At 39.1% G+C, this 22240-nt stretch overlaps 1 protein-coding gene and 1 pseudogene across 2 annotated transcripts in view; one reads left to right on the forward strand and one right to left on the reverse strand.

The window, feature by feature from the left end:
* ZC3H12B (zinc finger CCCH-type containing 12B) overlaps nucleotides 1-22240 on the reverse strand; it is a 580099-nt gene that overhangs the window by 439187 nt on the left and 118672 nt on the right. The window lies entirely within an intron of this gene.
* LOC122690483 lies at nucleotides 9337-10397 on the forward strand (annotated as a pseudogene).

The raw sequence follows: 22240 nt of genomic DNA on the forward strand, positions 1-22240 counted from the left end.
GATGCAAAAATACTCAGCATAATTTTAGCAAACCGAATTCAGCAACACATCAAAAAGCTCATACACCATGAGCAAGTTGGGTTTATTCCAAGGATGCAAGGATTCTTCAATATACCAAATCAATCATTGTGATATACCATATTAAAAATTGAAAGATAAAAACCATATGATAATCTCAATAGATGTAGGAAAAGTCTTTGAAAAAAATCAGCACCCATTTATGAATAAACTCTTCAAAAAATGGGCATAACATGAACCTACCTAAACATAGTAAATGCCATATATGATAAGCCTACAGCAAACATTATTCTCAATGGTGAAATACTGAAAGAATTCCCCTAAGATCAGGAACAAGACAAGGGTGTCCACTTTCACCACTGCTATTCAACATAGTGCTGTCAGTCCTGCTATAGAAATCAGAGAAGAAAAAGAAATAAAAGGAATCCAGATCCTAAAAGAGGAAGTAAAACTCTCACTGTTTTCAGATGACATGATACTTAACATAGAAAACCCTAAAGATACTATCAGAAAATTACTAGAGCCAGTCAGTGAATTTAACAAAGTCATAGGATACAAAATTAATACACAGAAATCACTTGCACTTCTATATACTAACAATGCAAAATCAGCAAGAGAAATTAAGGAATCAATCCCTTTCACCATTGAAACAAAAAGAATTAAATATCTAGGAATAAACTTACTTAAGGAGATGAAAGAACTGTACACAGAAAATTATAAGACACTCCTGAAAGAAATCAAAGATGACATAAACAGACGGAGAGATATTCCATGTTCCTGGGTAGGAAGAATCAATATTGTGAAAGTGACTATACTACCAAATGCAATCTACAGACTCAGTGTGATCTCTATCAAATTACAAATGACATTTTTCACAGAACTAGAACAAAAATTTTGCAATTCATATGGAAACACAAAAGACCCCGAATAGACAAAGCAGTCTTGAGAAAGAAGAATGGAGCTGGAGAAATCAACCTTCCTGACTTCAGATTATACTACAAAGCTACAGTCACCAAGACAGTATGGTACTGGCACAAAAACAGAAATATAGACCAATGGAACAAGACAGAAAGCCCAGAAAAAAAAACCTATGCACCTATTTCTACCTTATTTTCAACAAAGGAGGCAAGAATACACAATGGGGCAAAGACAACATCTTCAATAAATGGTGCTGGGAAAACTGGAAAGCTACATGTAAAAGAATGAAATTAGAACACTTCCTAACACCATACACAAAGATAAACTCAAAATGGATTAAAGACCTAAATGTAAAGACCAGGACAACATAGGCAGGACAATAGACTACATAAATCAAAGCAGATCTTCTAGGACCCACCTCCTAGAGTAATGGAAATAAAAACAAAAGTAAACAAATAGGATGTGATTAAACTTAAATGCTTTTGCACAGCAAAGGAAACTATACACAAGGTGAAAAGGCAAACCTCAGAATGGGAGACAATAATACCAAATGAAACAACTGACAAAGAATTAATCTCCAAACTATATAAGCAGCACATGCAGCTCAATACCAGAAAGAAAAAGAAAAAAAAACAATCAAAAAAATGGAGAAAAGAACTAAACAAACATTTCTCCAAAGAAGACATACAGATGGCAAACAAACACATGGAAAGATGCTCAACATTGCTCATTATTAGAGAAATGCAAATCAAAACTACAATGAGATATCAGCTCACATTGGTCAGAATGGCCATTATCAAAAAGTTTACAGACTTTTGGACTCTGTGGGAGAAGGTGAGGGTGGGATGTTTCGAGAGAACAGCATCGAAACATGTATACTATCTATGGTGAAACAGATCACCAGCCCAGGTTGGATGCATGAGACAAGTGCTTGGGCCTGGTGTACTGGGAAGACCCAGAGGGATCGGGTAGAGAGGGAGGTGGGAGGGGGGATTGGGATGGGGAATACATGTAACTACATGGCTGATTCATGTCAATGTATGACAAAACCCACTACAATATTGTAAAGTAATTAGCCTCCTACTAATAAAAATAAATGAAAAAACAAACAAAAAAATAAATGCATACAGTAAATTACATATGATAATAGAGAAAACCAATTAAATATAAAAAAAAAAAGAAAAAAATGTTTACAGACAATAAATGTTGGAGAGGCTGTGGAGAAAAGGGAATGCTCTCAAACTGTTGGTAGGAATGTAAATTGATACAGCCACTATGAAGATGGTATGGAGATTCCTTCAAAAACTAGGAATAAACCTACCATATGACCCAGAAGTCCCACTCCTAGGCATATAACCTGAGGAAGCCAAAATTGAAAAAGACACGTATCCCATTGTTCATTGCAGCACTATTTACAATAGCTAGAACATGGAAGCAACCTAGATGTCCATCGACAGATGAATGGATAAAGAAGTTGTGGTACATATACACAATAGATATTACTCATCCATAAAAAGGAACATAGTTGAGTCAGTTCTAATGAGGTGGATGAACCAGAACTTATTATACAGAGTGAAGTATGTCAGAAAGAGAAAGATAAATATTGTATACTAACAACCTAGAAAATATGGTATCTAGAAAAATGGTACTGAAGAATTTGTTTACAAAGCAGCAATGGAGAAACTGACATAGAGAATAGACTTATGGACATGGAGAGAGGGGAGTAGAGGGTTAGATGTATGGAAAGAGTAACATGGAAACTTACATTACCGTATGTAAAATAGATAGCCAACGGGAATTCGCTGTATGGCTCAGGAAACTCAAACAGGGGCTCTGTATCAACCTAGAGGGGTGAGATGGGAAGGGAGATGGGAGGGAGTTTCAAAAGGGAGGGGATATATGTATACCTATGGCTTATCCATGTTGAGCTTTGACAGAAAACAACAAAATTCTATAAAGCAATTATCCTTCAATTAAAAATAAATAAATTTTAAAAAATTAATGATCCAAAAAAAAATCATAATAATGCTGCATCACAAAGGAAAATGATAGTTCTCCAGAAACAGTCACAGTGAGAGACACAATTTCTAGGTAGGTTGATAAGATGTCTGGGGTCCCCAAGGAGGAGAAAGGGATTTGGGGCTTTTGAAGAAGAGATAGGGGTCTGAAGTTCTCAAGGAGGAAAGAAAAAAGTTTTGTTTTGTTTTCTACATTCCTTAGCAGGGATTATATTACAGCAATGTATCTTGCTTGAGGACCAAGCAAGATACATTGAAAATCTTCTGACTTGAAAATCTTCTGACTGATCCTGTTATCTTAAAATGTGTATTATGGGAGTGGGTCTGGCAAGAGCTTTCTATTAGTTCTAATCCTGTTATCTTAAAATGTATATTGTGGGAATGGGTCTAGTAAGATCTTTACAACCTTGAGACATTCTTTTGATGTATTGTAATAACCAATTTAAAAAGCATGTAACTCCCTTGCTAAGACTAGCGAGTGGGGTACTCTCCACCCCCCCCCCCCGCTTATGTCTATGTCAGAAGCTTCCTCTGTCCCTTTTTATACTTTAATAAAACTCTGCTAATGAATAAAAGTTTACCGAATTTTTTTTTTTTTTTTAAAAAGCAAAAAGCTCTTGAGTGATCAAGCCTGGTCCCTGGTCTCAAAGCTAAATCTTCTTCAGACAACATGAATCTGACATCATTCACTATAAGCTATCATCTTGGAGGCTCATCCAGGATCTTCAGGACAGGGCAATAAACACTAAGAGCTCTAGCCTCTCTGCTGTCTCAGTATACACATTTTCTGCTTTACTTTACTCTCTCCAGTCTGCTTGTGTGAATGAAAGACATGCCCTGTGCAAAGCAAATGATGAGCCCTGCTCTGAGGTTTCATGGTGCCTTGTAATGACCGAAGGCAGCCCCAAGAGGGGGGCCTTATTGAGAGTTTATACGGACCTGCCAATACCAAGAGACATCCAAGGTCCCTGCGAGGGGAGCGGCCAGAAATGGGTGAAGCATGTGTACCGAACTATCCTTTCTTAGTCATCTTTGCCTGGTCTCTTTGACCATTTCATAATTGCGTGGGGAATTAGAATACTAACTTAATCTGTCAGATCACAGACTTTCAAGGGACTTGTGATCCATGCTGTTCAGTTCAGTTCAGTTCAGTCGCTCAGTCGTTTCCAACTGTTTGTGACTCCATGAATCGCAGCACGCCAGGCCTCCCTGTCCATCACCAACTCCCGGAGTCAACCCAAACCTATGCCCATCGAGTTGGTGATGCCATCCAGCCATCTCATCCTCTGTCAGCCCCTTCTCATCCTGCCCCCAATCCCTGCCAGCATCAGGATCTTTTCCAATGAATCAACTTTTCACATGAGGTGGCCAAAATATTGGAGTTTCAGCTTCAGCATCAGTCCTTCCAATGAACACCCAGGACTGATCTCCTTTAGGATGGACTGGTTGGATCTCCTTGCAGTCCAAGGGACTCTCAAGAGTCTCATCCAACACCACAGTTCAAAAGCATCAATTTTTTTGGTATTCAGCTTTCTTCACAGTCCAACTCTCAAATCCATACATGACCACTGGAAAAACCATAGCCTTGATCAGACAGACCTTTGTTGGCAAAGTAATGTCTCTGCTTTTTAATATGCTATCTAGGTTGGTCATAACTTTCCTTCCAAGGAGTAAGCGTCTTTTAATTTCATGGCTGCTGTCACCATCTGCAGTGATTTTGGAGCCCCAAAAAATAAAGTCTGACACTGTTTCCACTGTCTCCCCATCTATTTCCCATGAGGTGATGGGACCAGATACCATTATCTTAGTTTTCTGAATGTTAAGCTTTAAGCCAACTTCTTCACTGTCATCTTTCACTTTCATCAAGACGCTTCTTAGTTCTTCTTCACTTTCTGCCATAAGGGCGGTGTCATCTGCATATCCATGCTATTACTATGTACTTTCACTTAGACTCCAAGTATGGAAGCACCTAGCCTTGCTAGGAGCTGAAAGTTACAAGAGCACATTTGGGAGAGAGGCAGAGCTCTAGATCTAGAAACATCTCTCTTAGCTGCCTGGCTCAGGGGCCAGCGACCTGAAAGTGAGTCTTTTTCATGGTTGTACCTCCCATCTATATGGATAGAAGTGCTGCTGAATGACCATGAGCTTTCTGAGGACACAGATCAGGAATTGCAGGATGTGGATAGATGGCAATTACAATATGCTTCTTCCTTTGGTAGCACTATCTCTTAATGGACCAGAGGGGGCTCTCTGGTAGCTTTTGTCTCAACTCCTTAGATAGTCTATCCTGTGGAATCTGTGGAAATGAACTGGAAGGATTGGTCTTAGTAGCTCGAGGACAAAAATCACTCTTTCCTCACTGGCCAACCCTCCATGACCTTTTTTTGCTATACTGGTGTGGTGACACTCAGAAGGGACATCTTGGTTGCTGTTCATCCCTTTATGACTCAGCATTTCTACTGTGGTTTGGGTTTCCCTGGTGGCTCAGCTGGTAAAAAATCCGTCTGCAATGTGGTAGACCTGGGTTTGATCCCTGGGTTGGGAAGATCACCTGGAGAAGGGAAAGGCTATCCACTCCAGTGTTCTGGCCTAGAGAATTCCATGGACTGTATAGTCCACAGGGTTGCAAAGGATCGGACATGACTGAGCAATTTTCACTTTCACTTTCAGGACTATACTCAGGAAAGTACACAGGCACATGTAAGAGGGATGCTTCCCCGAGTAATCCTAACTTGGGAAACATTCCAGGAAAGTTACTGTGCTCCACCCCAGGTAGCATCAGAGGAAAAAGGCAAATCAAACAAAGGTCTTGTTGGTATGAAACTAAATCAATTTTAGATGCCATCAGGTCTACCCCTGGTGCATCTCCACCCCACCTCATTGGTAGAACCAGGAGGGACAAGTAAGACACCTAAGTCAGTAAGGGACAGACTAAGCCCAACCAGGGAAGGAAAGTTTGTCTACACTCCCATCTAGAGCAGGGAGGGATGCCTCCGATGGAAAAGAAGCCGCGGCTGTGGATGCCACTTTTTTTCTCTCTTACAGATAGGAGTTAACAGTTCCAGAACCACTCCTTTAAAACGTATTTTAATAAACTGGGATAGGTTTGATCTCCCAAATTTAAAAAAGACATGCCTGATCTTCTGTGATACTGAATGGTCATGGTATCCTTTGGAAGACAAGGAATACTGGCTTGTTGAAGGGTCTCAATTATAATACTGTTTTACAATTAGACCAGTTCTGTAGAAACAAGAGAAATGGGTAGAAGTGACATATGTATTGCTCTTTATCTCTCTGCGAGGCATGCCAGACCTGTGTCCTAAGGATACAGATTTGGCTGTAAAGCCTTCAGTTCCCTCCTGTCCTCTTACTCTGCCTCTGCCTCTGTATCTGTGGCAAAAAACTGAACAGGCTGAGGGTCAAGGAACCCCACCAGGAAGGGTTGCCTCAGTCTCAATAGAAGTTTAAACAGCCCCAGTTCCAATGCAGCCCCACTTTGATTTCAATAGGAACTCAGACAGCCAAAGTAGAGGAGGTGCAGACAACCAAAACTAAGGGTAAACACAAGATAGAGAAGAGAATGAGACAGAGGATGAGAAAGAGGATGAGGATGAGAAAAAGCAGGCTTCTCTAATTTATCCCCAGGGACATATATGAAAGGTAGCTAGAGGGGCTAAGGAATAGACACACAATTTACTGCCTCTTCAGGAGGCCCCCACTGGGAAAAATAACCAATCTATAAAAATCCATAAGCCCTTTTCTTACCCAGTGGTAAGAGAGATCTGGGAGGCTATTTAGAGGACCAAAAAGTACATAGAAGCCTTTACAGGGCTAATTTTACTTTATGAGCTTACTTGGAGAGATGTAATACATGTCTTGGGACAGATGCTGACTCCTGACTCAAAAACTCGAGTTTTGGGGAAAGCTACTACTTTTGGAGATGAATGGCTTGAACGTGAGACAAGGGGAGAGAGGGAACATGGAATAGCCATTTCCTCTCTACTGGGAGCCAAACAGTTCCCATAACAGAGCCACTTTGCTGGATGTATTCTTGGGCTCAAGCAAGCGCATGCTGAGACCTAAGACTATGCTAAGTTGGCTGACATAGAACAGGGAGAGAAGGAAACTCCTGGTAAATTCTTAGATAGACTACAGGAAGCTCTCTACAAGTTTACTGACATTGATCTCAAAATTACAGAGGGAGAAATGACCTTATAAGATAGATTTCTCACTCACTCAGCTCCAGATATCCACCATAAGTTGTGAAAACAGGCATTTGGACCAAATGAGTCTTTAGAAAAACTGTTGTAGCTGGCTCAGATGGTATATTATGGTAGAGACTATGAGGAGGAAAATAGGAGGGAAAAAAAAGAACTAGGCAAAAGACTGAAGCCCCAACAAAGGCTGTTAGATCCACTCTGAAACAGCCTGAGAAAAATATCCAGAGGGACCCAGGTGAAAACGAATGGACTTGTTATTAGTGTGAAAAGGAGGGACATCTCAAGCAGAATTGCCTTCAGGCATCTAAGCTGCTCCTGGCTTCATGTCTGGTCTACAAACGACCATACTGGAGAAGAGATTGCCCTCCAAGGTGTAGGCCCCAGGGGTCAGACTCTAGACAATTGGGACTGAAGGTGCCCAGGGGTCCCCACACAATCTCCCATCCTAATAACACTGAGGAACCCCAGGAACCCTCAGCAAAACACTACTATTGTTTTGCTAATGCCTAAAGCTCATAAGTTTACTAATGGGCAAAATCTTACTGTACTGACTGATGTAAGTGGGATCTTAAACACTAAAGTTCAGAATGACAATGGTTCTGTCTTTAAAGCTACTGTAACTCAAGGGGTATCAAAAGTTCTAGGAATAGAATATCACTGTTCCTGGAGACCCAAATCCTCAGGAAAGTTGAAAAGGCTAATGACATTAATAAGAGGCATCTGCATAAGCTATCTCAGGAAACACAAGACAGTTGGTTTAAAGTTTTACCCATAGCTTTAATGAGGGCTTGAACTGCCCCTAAAAAAAGGGGCTGTCTCTATGGCAGACTGTTTTTGTGCATAGACATTGTCATAGATCCTGAAGCCTTAGAATTAACTATGTGACTCAACTATCAGCTTTTCAACAAACATTACGAGAACTTCAGGAGGTGACCCCTGACCCAGCCTCCATAATCGGTCTAATTGCTGGGTCTGCTGTGCACTCCCCTCTTCATCAGTTGAAGGCTTCCATGGTGGGTTTCTCCATTTCAAGGAAAAGACTTTCTTCAACTCTGTCAATATCTTCACCAACAATAATCACGTGTGATGCCTCTCTAATCTGATGACATCTAGCAATCCTAAAATGAATTGGTGTAACACTTCGTACCTTAACTATGGACATAATGTGACTTTTAATATTGATTATGTTTTAACTTGGTTTAATGTCTATTTTGCCTTACATCTGCAATTGTATAATGCAGTTTGTTTCTAAACTTCTGAAAGCTTTTAAGTGGCAAGTGGTTGTCCAAGCTCCTATGAGTGCCACAGCCTCCTCCAGCGATTATGTAAAGTTCAGGGTCCTGGATCAGAGACCCTCAATATGAGGGTTAGAATAATATGTTGCCTCAATAATTTAAGGACGATGCCCCTCAACAGCAGGAAGTAGTTATGGAACAAAAATGACACCCCTTTCTCCTGGCAATATAATTCTCCTAAAAGAAAAAAAAGGGGGGGGGGGGGGGAGGATGGATGAGAGAGTCCATTTCTAGGTAGGTGGATAAGAAGTCTGGGGTCCTAGAGGAGGAGAAAGGGTTTGGGGCTTTCAAAGAGGAGATAAGGGTATGGAGTTCTCAAGGAGGAAATGACTTTTTTTTTCCTCTATGTTCCTTGGTAAGGATTATATAACAACAATGTATCCTGCTTGAGGAGAGTTTCTCCTTCTTGAAACCTTCTGACTAATCCTGTTATCTTAAAATGTATATTATGGGAGTGGGTCTGGTAAGATACTTCTATTTTTAGTTCTAATCCTATCATCTTAAAATGTAAATTCTAGGAGTGGGTCTAGTAAGATCTTTACAACCTTGAGACATTTTTTTGATTTATTGTAATAACCAATTTAAAAAGTATATGACTTCCTTGCTAAGTCTAGTGAAGGGGGCACTCCTAACCCCCTTCTGATGTCTATGTCAGAAGCTTTCTCCACCCCTTTTTATACTTTAATAAAACTCTGCTACATAAAAGCTCTTGAGTGATCAAGCCTGGTCCCTGGTCCCAAAGCTAAATCTTCTTTGGAGATCATGAATCTGACATTGTTCTTGGTAAGTTATCAACAAAATATGATGATCCAACTTTCATAATTTAAAATAGCTGTCATTAAGAAATTTGATGGCTCTACTTTTGGCATGGAAGGGATCCCCACAGTAGTTTCAGACAGTGAGGGCACTGCCATGGCCCAGGGAGCCACAGCCATGCTGCCTCTGCCTTCCATCTCCCCTCCTGCCCTCACCCCGGAACCCAAAGTGAATGAGGAGAGCCTGCTGCTCCTGCCCAAGACAGTGGCTTCAGGCTGCTCAGACTCCCAGTTCACTGTTTGAGCTGCAGCCTGGGTGCAGCCCAGGCTGCTTGAGGGGATGCTTAAAGGATGACGATGAGGAATTGAAAGAGGATGAGGACCTCGAGAAGGAAGAACAGGAGGGAGAGATGAATCACTTCTTGCTGAAGCTGAAGTGGGGCCAATCAGACTCTCAGAAGGAGGAGGAGCACCTGATTAATCTCTCTGAGCCAGCCCCGTACATCTTGTGTTCCATTTGCAAAGGTTACTTAATAAATGCAATTACCATTACAAAATGTCTTCATACATTTTGTAAAAGCTGCATTAAAGATACTTTTGCTATAGCAACAGATGTCCAAAATGCAACATAGTAGTACACTAGACACAACCGCTTTACCACATAAGGTTGGATTAAGGGTTACAAGACATAGTGTACAAATTAGTGATCAATCTAAGAGAAAAAAGCAAATGCATGATTTCTATAAAGAAAGGGGTCTAGAAGTACCTAAAGCTGCTGTTCCACAGCCAGTCCCTTCAAGCAAAAGAAAAACTTAAAAATTCTTAGAATCAATATTTGCTATTCCACTTGAACTTGATGTCTTTATTACTAGAGTTTATTGGTGTTGATGAAGGCACGGGAAACTTTAAGACACTGGAAAAGAAGTTTGTCTGAATTTCATGAGAAGCAATTATTGGACATGTAGAAAAATTCCTCAGAAGAAAAATGGGTCTTGATTCATCTTGTCAGGTAGATATCATCTGTGGTGATCACTTGTTAGAGTGTATCAAACTCTAAAGGAAACATAACATGTAATAGGTGATGCAGCAATGCAGGATGGCCTGCTGATCCTTCATTATGGATTTGTGGTTTCTCTTTTGAAAATTACTTGGAAGATTCTAATGGTATTATGAGGAGGAAAACAAAATAAGGACACTTCTGCAGGATTGCATTCTCACCAAAGATTTTCACGAAACATGTAATTGCTATCACTCTGTGCTGTTTGAGACATAACTGGTCTATTTTCAGCACCAATAATCATGGGATTTATAAGTACAACTTGGAATGATAGAATGCATTTGTTTTACTAGAGACTACATGTGAAAAGCTTCCATAGTTCATGGGGAAAATTTGTAAAGCATTGAATTTTTATGATTTCAGATACTTTGACATTGATTTTGTTTCCTAATAGTTGAGGTAAATCAGTTACTGTTTCTGTCTTCATTGAGCCACACGCCTTTCAAGTTGGTTCAGATTCTGCTCTCTGCAATGGCATCAGTTGTGCAGTCATCCTTTTGGAAAATAACTGCTTTTGAACTGAAAATTTAAAGCCAGTCTTTGTTAAATTACAGGATGTACCTCTTAAAAAACACCAAAATTATGGGTCACTTTTGTATGTGCCATCATATTTTGAATTTGTTCTAAATGGGATGAATTATAATTCTCCTGTGTAGAGTTTACAGCCTGTACCAGAAGCCTTCAGTGTAATGATGACATCTTTAATGTATCTTACAAAAGGTGCCTCTTTGCAACAATATTTGTAATTTTTTGAATGTTAGTTTGATTAACATTCATTTTGCATACATAGTATGATTGGCCGTACCTAAGGGTATTGCTTTTGAAAATAATTTAAAAATTTGAGTGAATTCGAGAAGATTACAGAATAATTTATTATTTATTTACAGAATACTTTATTACTCAATTGCAGAATTCATTATTTCCTCAGTAAATCGGTTTAATGTAATTTTCCTATTACTTTGTCACCAGGATAAAGAACATGGGTATTTGAGAGCTCAATCACTTGCATGCAAAGATTTAAATTTTAAAGATTATTTTGCCTAAAATTAGCATTGTGATTGATGCTTTCTAAAAGAAATAATTTGTTGACCTTATTTCACTGCAAAATTTCCAAATCTGCATTAAAAAAAATGGAGAAAGATTGGCAGTTGTTTTATAAAGTATTTCTGAATTTTGTATAAATCTCTTCTAACCTTTAATACAATTTTAATAAAAATTTCTTTTAACCTAAAAGTAAAAATAACTTCAATGAACTCACTGAGTTTAGGATTAAAGTTAATGAATAGAAATAATACTTCATCAAAGAGTTGGGAACTTTAAGAAGGAATCAAACAAGTTCTGAACCTGAAGAACTCAATAAATGAGATAAAGAATGCATTGGAAAGCACTGGGAAAAAAGCAGACATGAAAGGAAAAAATTACTGAGTTCTGATAGAGATATTTAGAAATGATACAGGTAGTAAGAAAATAGAATATTTTTTTCTTTAAAAAGGATATTCTACAAGAGCTATATGAATCACAGAGGAAGGGCAACAATAAGGTAATAAATATTCCAGAAGAAGAAAAAAGGGAGAAAGGAACAGAAGGCTTATTTAAAGAAACAATACCTGAGAACTTCCCAAACCTGGGAAGGAACTGGATACATAAGTCCATGAAGCTAAGAGAAGACCTATAATTAGGCCTTCGATGCAAAAAGAAAAAAAAAAAAACTTTCTCAAGAAACATTATATTGCAAAGGGTCAATATAATTCTATACACACACACACACACACACACACACACACACACATATATATATATATATATATATATATACAAGGAAGCCAGGGGGAGAAAAAGTATGGCAAACTACAAAGAAAATCCCATTAGGTTATAAATAGATTTCTTAGCAGAAACTCTACAAGCTAGGATAGAGTGGAATGGCACTCTCAAAATACTGAAAGAGAAAACCATCAGCAAAGAATACTCAATCAAGCAAAGTTACCATTCAGATATAAAAGAGAAATAAAGGCATCCTCAGACAAACAAAAGCTGGGAGAGCTCATCAACACTAGAATTTAATTATAAGAAATGTTGAAAGAAGTTCCTCCACGAGAAACAAAAATGAAAATTACAGAAAACTTTGAGTAAGATGATAAACAGACATAAACACAAAAATGCAACTCTGTATCCAAATATTTTGTTAACTTACTATAGCATAAAGATGAAAAGGGGGGGAAGCAGAAAAAATGACTATAGCTACTTCAATTTGGCAAAAAAAAAAAAAAAAAACAAATAAAGGATAATTTGAGATAACAAAAACATAAAATTGAAAGATTAGGATAGAACTCATGGAGGCAAATAAAGAAAAAGATGCTATCAGTCAAAAAAGGACTATGGAGGAGGCGTCCTAAGATGGCGGAGGAAGAGGACAGGGAGACCACTTTCTCCCCCACAAATTAATCAAAATAGCATTTGAACGCTGAGCAACTTCGACAAAACAACTTCAGAACCCTGGCAGAGGACACCAGGCACCCAGAAAGGCAGCCCATTCTCTTCAAAAGGAGGTAGGACAAAATATAAAAGACAAAAAGAGAGACAAAAGAGTTAGGGACAGAGCCCAGTCCTAAGGAGGGAGTCATGAAGGAGAAGTTTCCAAATAGCAAGAAATCCTCTCACTGGCAGGTCTGTGGGGAGTTTTGGAATCTCAGAGGGCAACATAAACCAGGAGGAAGAAAAAAAAAAAAAAAAAAACAGAATATGCGCCTAACCACAACATCCAGTGTAAATGTAGCTCAGATGCTCCTGTCTGCCACCAGAGAGCAGGGCCTGAGCAGGGAGGCGCAGATTGCCTGCTTAGAGTAAGGAATGGGCCTGAATGCCCTGAGGACAATCTGAGGGAGCTAATGAGAGACAGCAGCCCAAACTGTGGGATAGCCAGAGAGAGAGAAAAAACTTTTCCGTGAAATGCTCCAACATAAAGGTGCAGCCTGGCTCACTCACAGAAGAAAGGATTGAGCCAATACCAAAGGGGAGCTAGCCAGCTGGGGACTGGCCCATCCCCATGCCGAAGATAGAGAGGCAGGCAGAGCTGGAAGGCAAGGGGCAATCATGGCCCTGGAGATGAGTCCTCCACCAAACTGTGAGCAGGCTCCCAGTTGCTAGTCAAGTCTTCCTGGGATCCTAGACGGTTGACATCTGCCAGGAGGGTCCCAGCCAGAGGTCAGGTCCCCAGAAAAGACACCTGAAGGCACACCTGAGTCAGTGCTCTTGTGGTGCACCTGGGAAACCGAGGGGCCGGGACTGGGGAGGTGACTAAGATGCACAGCCCACCTGGGACAGTATGCTCACTAAGCACCTGGTTGTCTGAGTTCCTCGGACCTGGGAAGGGCACAAAACTCATGCCCAACCGAGTCTGTGCCTTTGTGGAATACCCAAGAACCTGAACCTGGGCAGCTTAGACCGGGTAAGACCACAAAACCCAGGGCCCACCTTGGACAGTTCCTCTGCAGAGCAACCTGGAACCTGAGCAGTGTAGATTGGGAAAGCACACACTGCCGTGAGCTGAGGCAAACAGATGTGGTCCATACACTGCAAGCACTCCCCACACGTGCCAGTGATATTTGTTTGCAGTGTTTCTCTCTCCCCACAGCACAACTGAACAAGTGAGTCTAAATAAAAGACCATCTTCACCCCCTCATGTCAGGGCAAAAATTAGACGTTGAAGAGACTTGGAAACAGAGGAAGCCAAAATAAAGAAAGAAGAGGGAACCACTCTGGAAGTGACAGGTGCAACAGATTAAAACCCTGTAGTTAGCATTGACTAAGCATTGGAAGGGGCCTACAGACCTTGAGAAGAAGTATAAGCTGGAACAAGGAGCTATCTGAAACTGAACTGAACCCACACTGCCCTCAACAGCTCCAGAGAAATTTCTAGATATATTTTTAATATTATCATTTTTTAATCTTTTTCATTTTTTTATTTTAAGTTCTTTATTACTCCTTTAATTTTCATTTTTATAGTAAATATTACTCAGCCATTAAAAAGAATACATTTGAATGAGTTCTAATGAGGTGGATGAAACTGGAGCCTATTATACAGAGTGAAGTAAGCCAGAAAGAAAAACACCAATACAGTATACTAATGCATATATGTGGAATTTAGAAAGATGGCAATGATAACCCTATGTGCAAGACAGCAAAAGAGACACAGATGTATAGAATAGTCTTTTGGACTCTGTGGGAGAGGGCGAGGGTGGGATGATTTGAGAGAATAGCATTGAAACATGTATATTATCATATGTGAAACAGATCACCAGTCTAGGTCCAATGCATGAGACAAGGTGCTCAGGGCTGGTGCATTGGGATGACCCAGAGGGACAAGATGGGGAGGGAAGGGGGTAGGGGCTCAGCATGGGGAACACATGTACACCCATGGCTGACTCATGTCAATGTATGGCAAAAACCACCACACTATTGTAAAGTAATTAGCCTCCAATTAAAATAAATAAATTAATTTAAAAAATGGCAGGATGACATTCTCATTTATCAATAATCTCACTAAATGTAAATGAATTGAGTTGACCAATCAAAAGACACAGAGTGGCTGGATGGATTAAAAAGCAAGACAACTATATATTACATCTGGAAGAATCATCTCAGCTCTAAAGAGAAACAGGCTAAAAAAGAAGGGATGGAAGAATCTAGTCCAATTGAAAGGCAAACAAAGAACGTGGGTCTAATCATACTCATAGACTTAAAACCAAAAAAAAAAAAAAAAAAGCAAGAAGTACAGACAGTATAAAATGATAAAAGAGAGAATTCATCAAGAAGATCTAACATTTATTAATATATATGTACCTTACACAGAAGAGATACTGTGTTATTGAAGGGTGTATTGAAGGTTATAAGAAGGGTGTTATTGGAACAACCTCTTCCAATAACACAGGAGAGAACTGTACACATGGACTTCATCAGCTGTTCAATACCGAAATTAGATTGATTGTATTCTTTAAAGCTGAAGATGGAGAAGTTCTATAAAGTCAGCAAAAATAATAATAATAATAATAATAAAGACTGGGAGCCAAATGTGACTCAGATCATGACCTCCCTATTGCAAAATCCAGACTTAAATTGAATAAAGTAGGAAAAACAACTAGACCATTCAGGTATGTCTTAAATCAAATCCTTTACAATTATGCAGTGCAAGTGACAAATAGACTCAAGGGATTGGAACTCATAGACAGAGTGCTGAAGAACTATGGGTGGAGGCTCATGGCATTGTACAGGAGGCAGTGATCAAGATCATCCCTAAGAAAAAGAAATGCAAAAGGCAAACTGGTTGTCTGAGGAGGCCTTACATATAGCTGAGAAAAGAAGAGAAGCAAAAGGCAAATGAGAAAAGGAAAAATATACTCATCTGAATGCAGAGTTCCAAAGACTAGCAAGGAGAGATAAGAAAGCCTTCCTCAGTGATCAATGCAAAGAAACAGAGGAAAATAATAGAATGGGAAAGACTACAGATCTCAAGAAGATTAGAGATACCAAGAGAACATTGCATGCAGAGATGGACACAATAAAGGACATCTGTTAGGTATGGACCTAACAGAAGCAGAAGATATTAAGAAGAGGTGACAAGAATACACAGAACTATACAAAAAAAAAAAAAAAAAGATATTAATGACCCAGATGACCAGTGTTGGTGTGATCACTCACCTAGTGCCAGACATTCTAGAATGCAAAGTTAAGTGGGCCTTAGGAAGCATCATTATGAACAAATCTAGTGAAAAGGATGGAATTCCAGCTGAGCTAGTTCAAATCCTAAAAGTGCTGTGAAAGTGCTGCAGCAACATGCCAGCAAATTTGGAAAACTCAGCAGTGGCCACAAGACTAGACAAGGTCAGTTTTCATTCCAATCCCAAAGAAAGGCAATGCCAAAAAATGTTCAAATTACCACACAATTGCACTCACCTCACATGCTAACAAAATAATGCTCAAAGTTCTCCAAGCAAAGCTTCAACAGTACGTGTACCGAGAAATTTAAGGTGTTCAAGCTGGATTTAGAAAAGGCAGAGGAACCAGAGATCAAATTGCCAACATCTGGTGGGTCATGGAAAAAACAAGAGAGTTCCAGAAAAATGTCTGCTTATGCTTTATTGACTATGTCAAAGCCTTAGACTGTGTGAATCACAGCAAACCATGGAAAATTCTTAAAGAGATGAGAATATCAGACCACCATACTTGCCTCCTGAGAAATCTGTAGGCAGGTCAAAAAGGAAAAGTTAGAATTGTACATGGAACAATGGGCTGGTTCCAAATTGAGAAAGGAGTACATCATGGCTATATACTGTCACCCTGCTTATTTAACTTATATGCAGAGTGCCTCATGAGAAATGTTGGGCTGGATGAAGCACAAGCTGGAATCAAGATTGCTGGGGGAAATATCAATAACCTCAGATATGCAGATGACATCACTCTTATGGCAGAAAGTGAAGAGAAACTAAAGAGCCTCTTGATGAAAATCAAAAAAGAGAGTGAAAAAACTGGCTTAAAAATCAGCATCCAAAAAATTCAGATCATGGTATCTGGTGCCATCACTTCATGGCAAACATATGCGGAAACAATCGAAACAGTGACAAACTTTATTTTCTTGGGCTCCAAAAATCACTGCAGATGATGACTGCAGTCATGAAATTAAAAGATGCTTGCTCCTTGGAAGAAAACATATGACCAAGATAGACAGCATATTAAAAAGCAGAGACATTACTTTGCCAACAAAGGTCTGTCTAGTCAAAGACTACTGTTTTTTCCAATAGTCATGTATGGATGTGAGAGTTGGATGATAAAGAAAGCTGAGCACGAAAGAATTGATGGTTTTGAACTGTGGTGTTGGAGAAGATTCTTAAGAGTCCCTTGGACTGCAAGGAGATGAAACTAGTCAATCCAAAAGGAAATCAGTCCTGAATACTCATTGAAAGATTTGATGCTGAAGCTGAAGCTACAAAACTTTTTCCAAGAACTGAGTCATTGGAAAAGACCTTGATGCTGAGACAGATTGAAAGCAGGAAGAGAAAGAGTCAACAGAGGTTTAGATGGTTGGATGGCATCACTGACTCGATGGATATGAGTTTCAGCAAGCTCCAGTAGTTAGTGATGGACAGGGAAGCCTGGCATGCCCCAGTCCACGGGGTCTCAAAGAGTCAGACACGACTGAGTGAGTGAATTGACTGAACACAGAAGCAACAAAATATATTAAGCATTTATTAACAGACCCCAAAGGAGAAATTGATAACAACACAATAATAGTAGGGTACTTTAACACCCTTTTTGCATCATCCAGGCAGAAATTTAATAAGGAAACAATGACCTTAAATTACACATTAAGCCAGATGTATTTGAGAGATCAGAATAAAACATTTCATCCACATGTAGCAGAATATTCTTCTCAAATGAACATGGGTCTTTCTCAAGGATATACCATATATTGGGACTCAAAACAAGTCTCATTATATTTAGAAAATTAAAATCATATCAATCATTTCCAATCCCAGTGGTATGAAACTAGAAATCAGCTACAAGAAGAAATCTGGAAAAGGCATAAAAATGTGGAGACGGACCAATAGGCTACTGAACAACTAATGGGTCATGCAAAATATCAAAAGAGAAATAAAAAAAAAATCTGAAGACAAATGAAAATTAAAATACATTATATAAAATCCATGGTACTAAGAATGGAATACATAGTAATACAAGCCTACCTCAGGAAATAAAGGGAATATATAGTAATAAAAGCCTACCTCAAGAAATAAAAAGAAAAAAAAACTTAAATACACAATTTAACCTTGCATCTAAAGGAAATAGAAAAATAAACAAAGTCCTAAGTCAGTAGAAGGAACAAAATGGAAACAAAGAATATTGCCTGTCATTTCCATAAACAAAGAATGTCACCCATCTTTCCAGTTCTACAAGGATAAAGCCATTAGCCCACCAACAGTGCATTCTGAAAGAAATTTGGGATGAAGAAGAAACAGGAAGTATTCTGTATTTGGATTCCAGTTCTAGATAGTTAGCATACTTATCTAAGAAATAATTTCAGTGTATCCAGGTTCTTGCATCTTTCCAGACATAGAAAAGCACTAAAATCATTAATTTGAGACGTTTGCTCTTTGTGATTAGCAGTAATCTTTTGAGGTTTGTCTATATTTTTGTCCCAGCAAGAGTCCTACGTATCTTGTCTCCTGCCTTACCTCTTCAGAGCAGTTCCACAGAGACATCTGACAGGTGGTCTCCTGGACTGCCATCCTCAATAAGTTCCCTGAATAAAACTTAACTCACAACTGTGCATTTTTCTTCTGTTAGTTTTGGTGACCACCAAGGAAACCAGAGTAGATGTCACTTCTTTGCCTAAACATATAAGAATCCAGAACTCTGGTACCAGCAGAGGCCCCTTGGAGCCATCTGCCTCTTTAGTGAGTCCAGGTGCATCTAGGTAATTCTCTCCTGGGTCTTGGAAGTGGATGATTCTAAGTGGTTGGCAAACTCATAGCTGTGAGTAGTAGATTCTCCTTGCTGAGAGGCACTGGGGAGATTTTGCTCAGTTGAAAGGCACTAAATGGGTTACCTTAGTTGAGAGACACTGGGATGATTCTACTCAATTGAAAGACAGTGAGTAGGTTTGGACTGGGTGATTAGGTAGGAGGCTGGCCTGTTGAACTGACTACTTTAATAGGACTTATTACCATACAGTGAAAACATCACATGAGAGTTTTCTACTCTGAAGATGATAACTCCTCCTGGTCAGCAATAGCTTTCTCAGGCAACTGAGAAACCTGCAAGAGTGGTGGAGGCAAGTCTTCACACAGTGTAGCAGTCCCATAAGGAAATCCACTTATTTAACTGAAAACTTGCTCATACAAGGACCATATATGAGAGCTAGCCACTTATTTTCCAGGCATCCATAGCAGTTTTAGACACCTGGAGGGAGAAACTTATACACGTGAAAGAACTGAAATGACACTAGGTGACACCTAGAGGAGTTAAGCTCACAAACAGCCCATTAGCTCACAATCATCACTAGTGTTTTTATGTTGACAAATAGATCCCAGAATGGGAAATGCTTTCAAAACAAAAAGGAATGACAAATTTCTAACCTCCAACTAACATCCCAGCCAAGTTCATGTATGGCATTTATACTTGCAAATACATAATTGGGGAAATCAATCTCCAAGAAAGGCAATGCCAAAGCGTCTTTAAACTACAGGACAATTTCCCTCATTTCACATGCAAACAAGTTAATGCTCAAAATCCTTCAGGCTAGGCTCCAGCAGTACATGAACTGAGAACTTCTAGATACACAAGCTGGATAAAATTAATATACAGAAATCCCTTGCATTCCTATACACTAACAATGAGAAAACAGAAAGAGAAATTAAGGAAACAATCCCATTCACCATTGCAACAAAAAGATTAAAATACTTAGGAATAAATTTATCTAAAAAAAAAAAGACTTATGTATAGAAAACTATAAAACACTGATGAAAGCAATCAAAGATGACACAAATATATGGAGAGATATAACATGTTCATGGATCAGAAGAATCAATATAGTGAAAATGAGTATACGACCCCCAAAGCAATCTATAGATTCAATGCAATCCATAACAAGCTACCAATGGTATTTTTTCACAAAACTAGAACAAATAACTTCACAATTTGTGTAGAAACACACACACATACACACCAAAAAAAAAAAAAAACTCGAATAGCCAAAGCAATCTTGAGAAAGAAGAATCAAACTGGAGGAATCAACTTGCCTGACTTAAGGCTCTACTACAAAGCTACAGTCATGAAGACAGTATGGTACTGGCACAAAGACAGAAATATAGATCAGTGGAACAAAATAGAAAGCCCAGAAATGAGTACACAGACATATGTATACCTTATCTTTGACAAAGGAGGCAAAAATATACAATGGAGAAATACAATCTCTTTAAGAAGTGGTGCTGGGTAAACTGGTCAACCACCTGTAACAGAAAGAAACTAGAACACTTTCTAACACCATACACAAAAACAGACTCAAAATGGATTAAAGATCTAAATGCAAGACGAGAAACTACAAAACTCCTAGAGGAAAACATAGGCAAAACACTCTCTGACATAAATCACAGCAGGATCCTCTATAACCCACCTCCCAGAGTAATGGAAATAAAAGCAAAAATAAACAAATGGGGCCTAATTAAACTTAAAAACTTTTGCACAACGAAGGAAACTGTAAGCAAGGTGAAAAGACAGCCTTCAAAATGGGAGAAAATAATAGCAAATGAAACAACTGACAAAGAATTAATCTCCAAAACATACAAGCAGCTCATGCAGCAGCAATACCAGTAAAATAAACAACCAAATCAAAAAAATGGGCCAAAGAACTAAACAGACATTTCTCCAAAGAAGACATACAGATGGCTAACAAACACATGAAAAGATGCTCAACATCACTCATTACCAGAGAAATGCAAATCAAAACCACAATGAGGTACCATCACACGCTGGTCATAATGACTGCTATCCAAAAGTCTGCAAACAACAAATGCTGGAGAAGGTGCAGAGAAAAGGGAACCCCCTTACACTGTTGGTGGGAATGCAAACTAGTACAGCCACTATGGAGAACAGTGTGGAGATTCCTTAAAAACCTGTAAATAGAACTGCCATATGACCCACCAATCCCACTGCTGGGCATACACACCAAGAAAAACAGAATTGAAAGAGACACAGTTATCCTAATGTTCATTGCAGCACTGTTTATACTAGCTAGAACATGGAAGCAACCTAGATGCCCATCAGCAGACGAATGGATAAGAAAGCTGTGGTACATATACATAATGGAATATTACTCAACTATTAAAAAAAAAAAAACACGTTTGAGCCAGTTCTAATGAGGTGGATGAAACTGGAGCCTATTATAGAGTGAAGTCAGTCAGAAAGAAGAACACCAATACAGTATATTAGCACATATATATGGAATTTAGAATGATGGTAACATCAATCCTATGGGCAAGACAGCAAAAGAGACACAGATATAAAGAACAGACTTTTGGACTCTTTTGGAGAAGGCAAGGACAGGATGATTTGAGTGAATAGCACTGAAACCTATATATGTGAAATAGATGACTGGGCAAGACAGCAAAAGAGACACAGATATAAAGAACAGACTTTTGGACTCTTTTGGAGAAGGCAAGGACAGGATGATTTGAGTGAATAGCATTGAAACCTATATATGTGAAATAGATGACTAGTCCAAGTTCAATGCATGAAACAGGGCACTCAAAGCCAGTGCACTGGGACGACCCAGAGGGATGGGATGGGAAGGGAGGTGGGAGGGGGTTTTGGGATGGGGGAACACATGTATACCCATGGCTGATTCACGTCAATGTATGGCGAAAAAAAAAATATTGTAATTAGCCTCCAATTAAAATTAATTAGGAAAAAAAAAAGAAAAGAAATGGTAGAGGAACCAGAATTGTCAACATCCACTGGATCATAGAAAAAGCAAGGGAACTGAAAAAAAAAAATTCACTTCTACTTCATTGACTATGCTAAAGCCTTGGTTATGCTACATCATAAAGGCTATATAAAGGATTTTGTTATGCTAAAGCCTTCTGACTATGGTTTATCATTGGATATTTAACACAGTTTTCTGTGCTATAGCGTAGAACCTTGTTGCTTATCCATTCTATCTATAAAAGCTTACATTTGCTGACCCCAAATAACCACTCCATCCCACTCCCAAACCCCCCCTCCCTTGGCAACTACCAGTCTAGTCTTTATCTTTGTCCATGATTCTATATTTGTTTCACAGATATGCTCATTTGTGTCATATTTTAGGTTGCACGTATAAATGATATCATATGGTATTTGTCTTTCTCTTTCTGACTTACTTCACATAGTATGATAATCTCTAAGTCCATCCATGTTGCTGCAAATGGCA

This window comes from Cervus elaphus, chromosome X (assembly GCF_910594005.1).
Source record: "Cervus elaphus chromosome X, mCerEla1.1, whole genome shotgun sequence".
NCBI classification, from domain to species: Eukaryota; Metazoa; Chordata; class Mammalia; order Artiodactyla; family Cervidae; genus Cervus; species Cervus elaphus.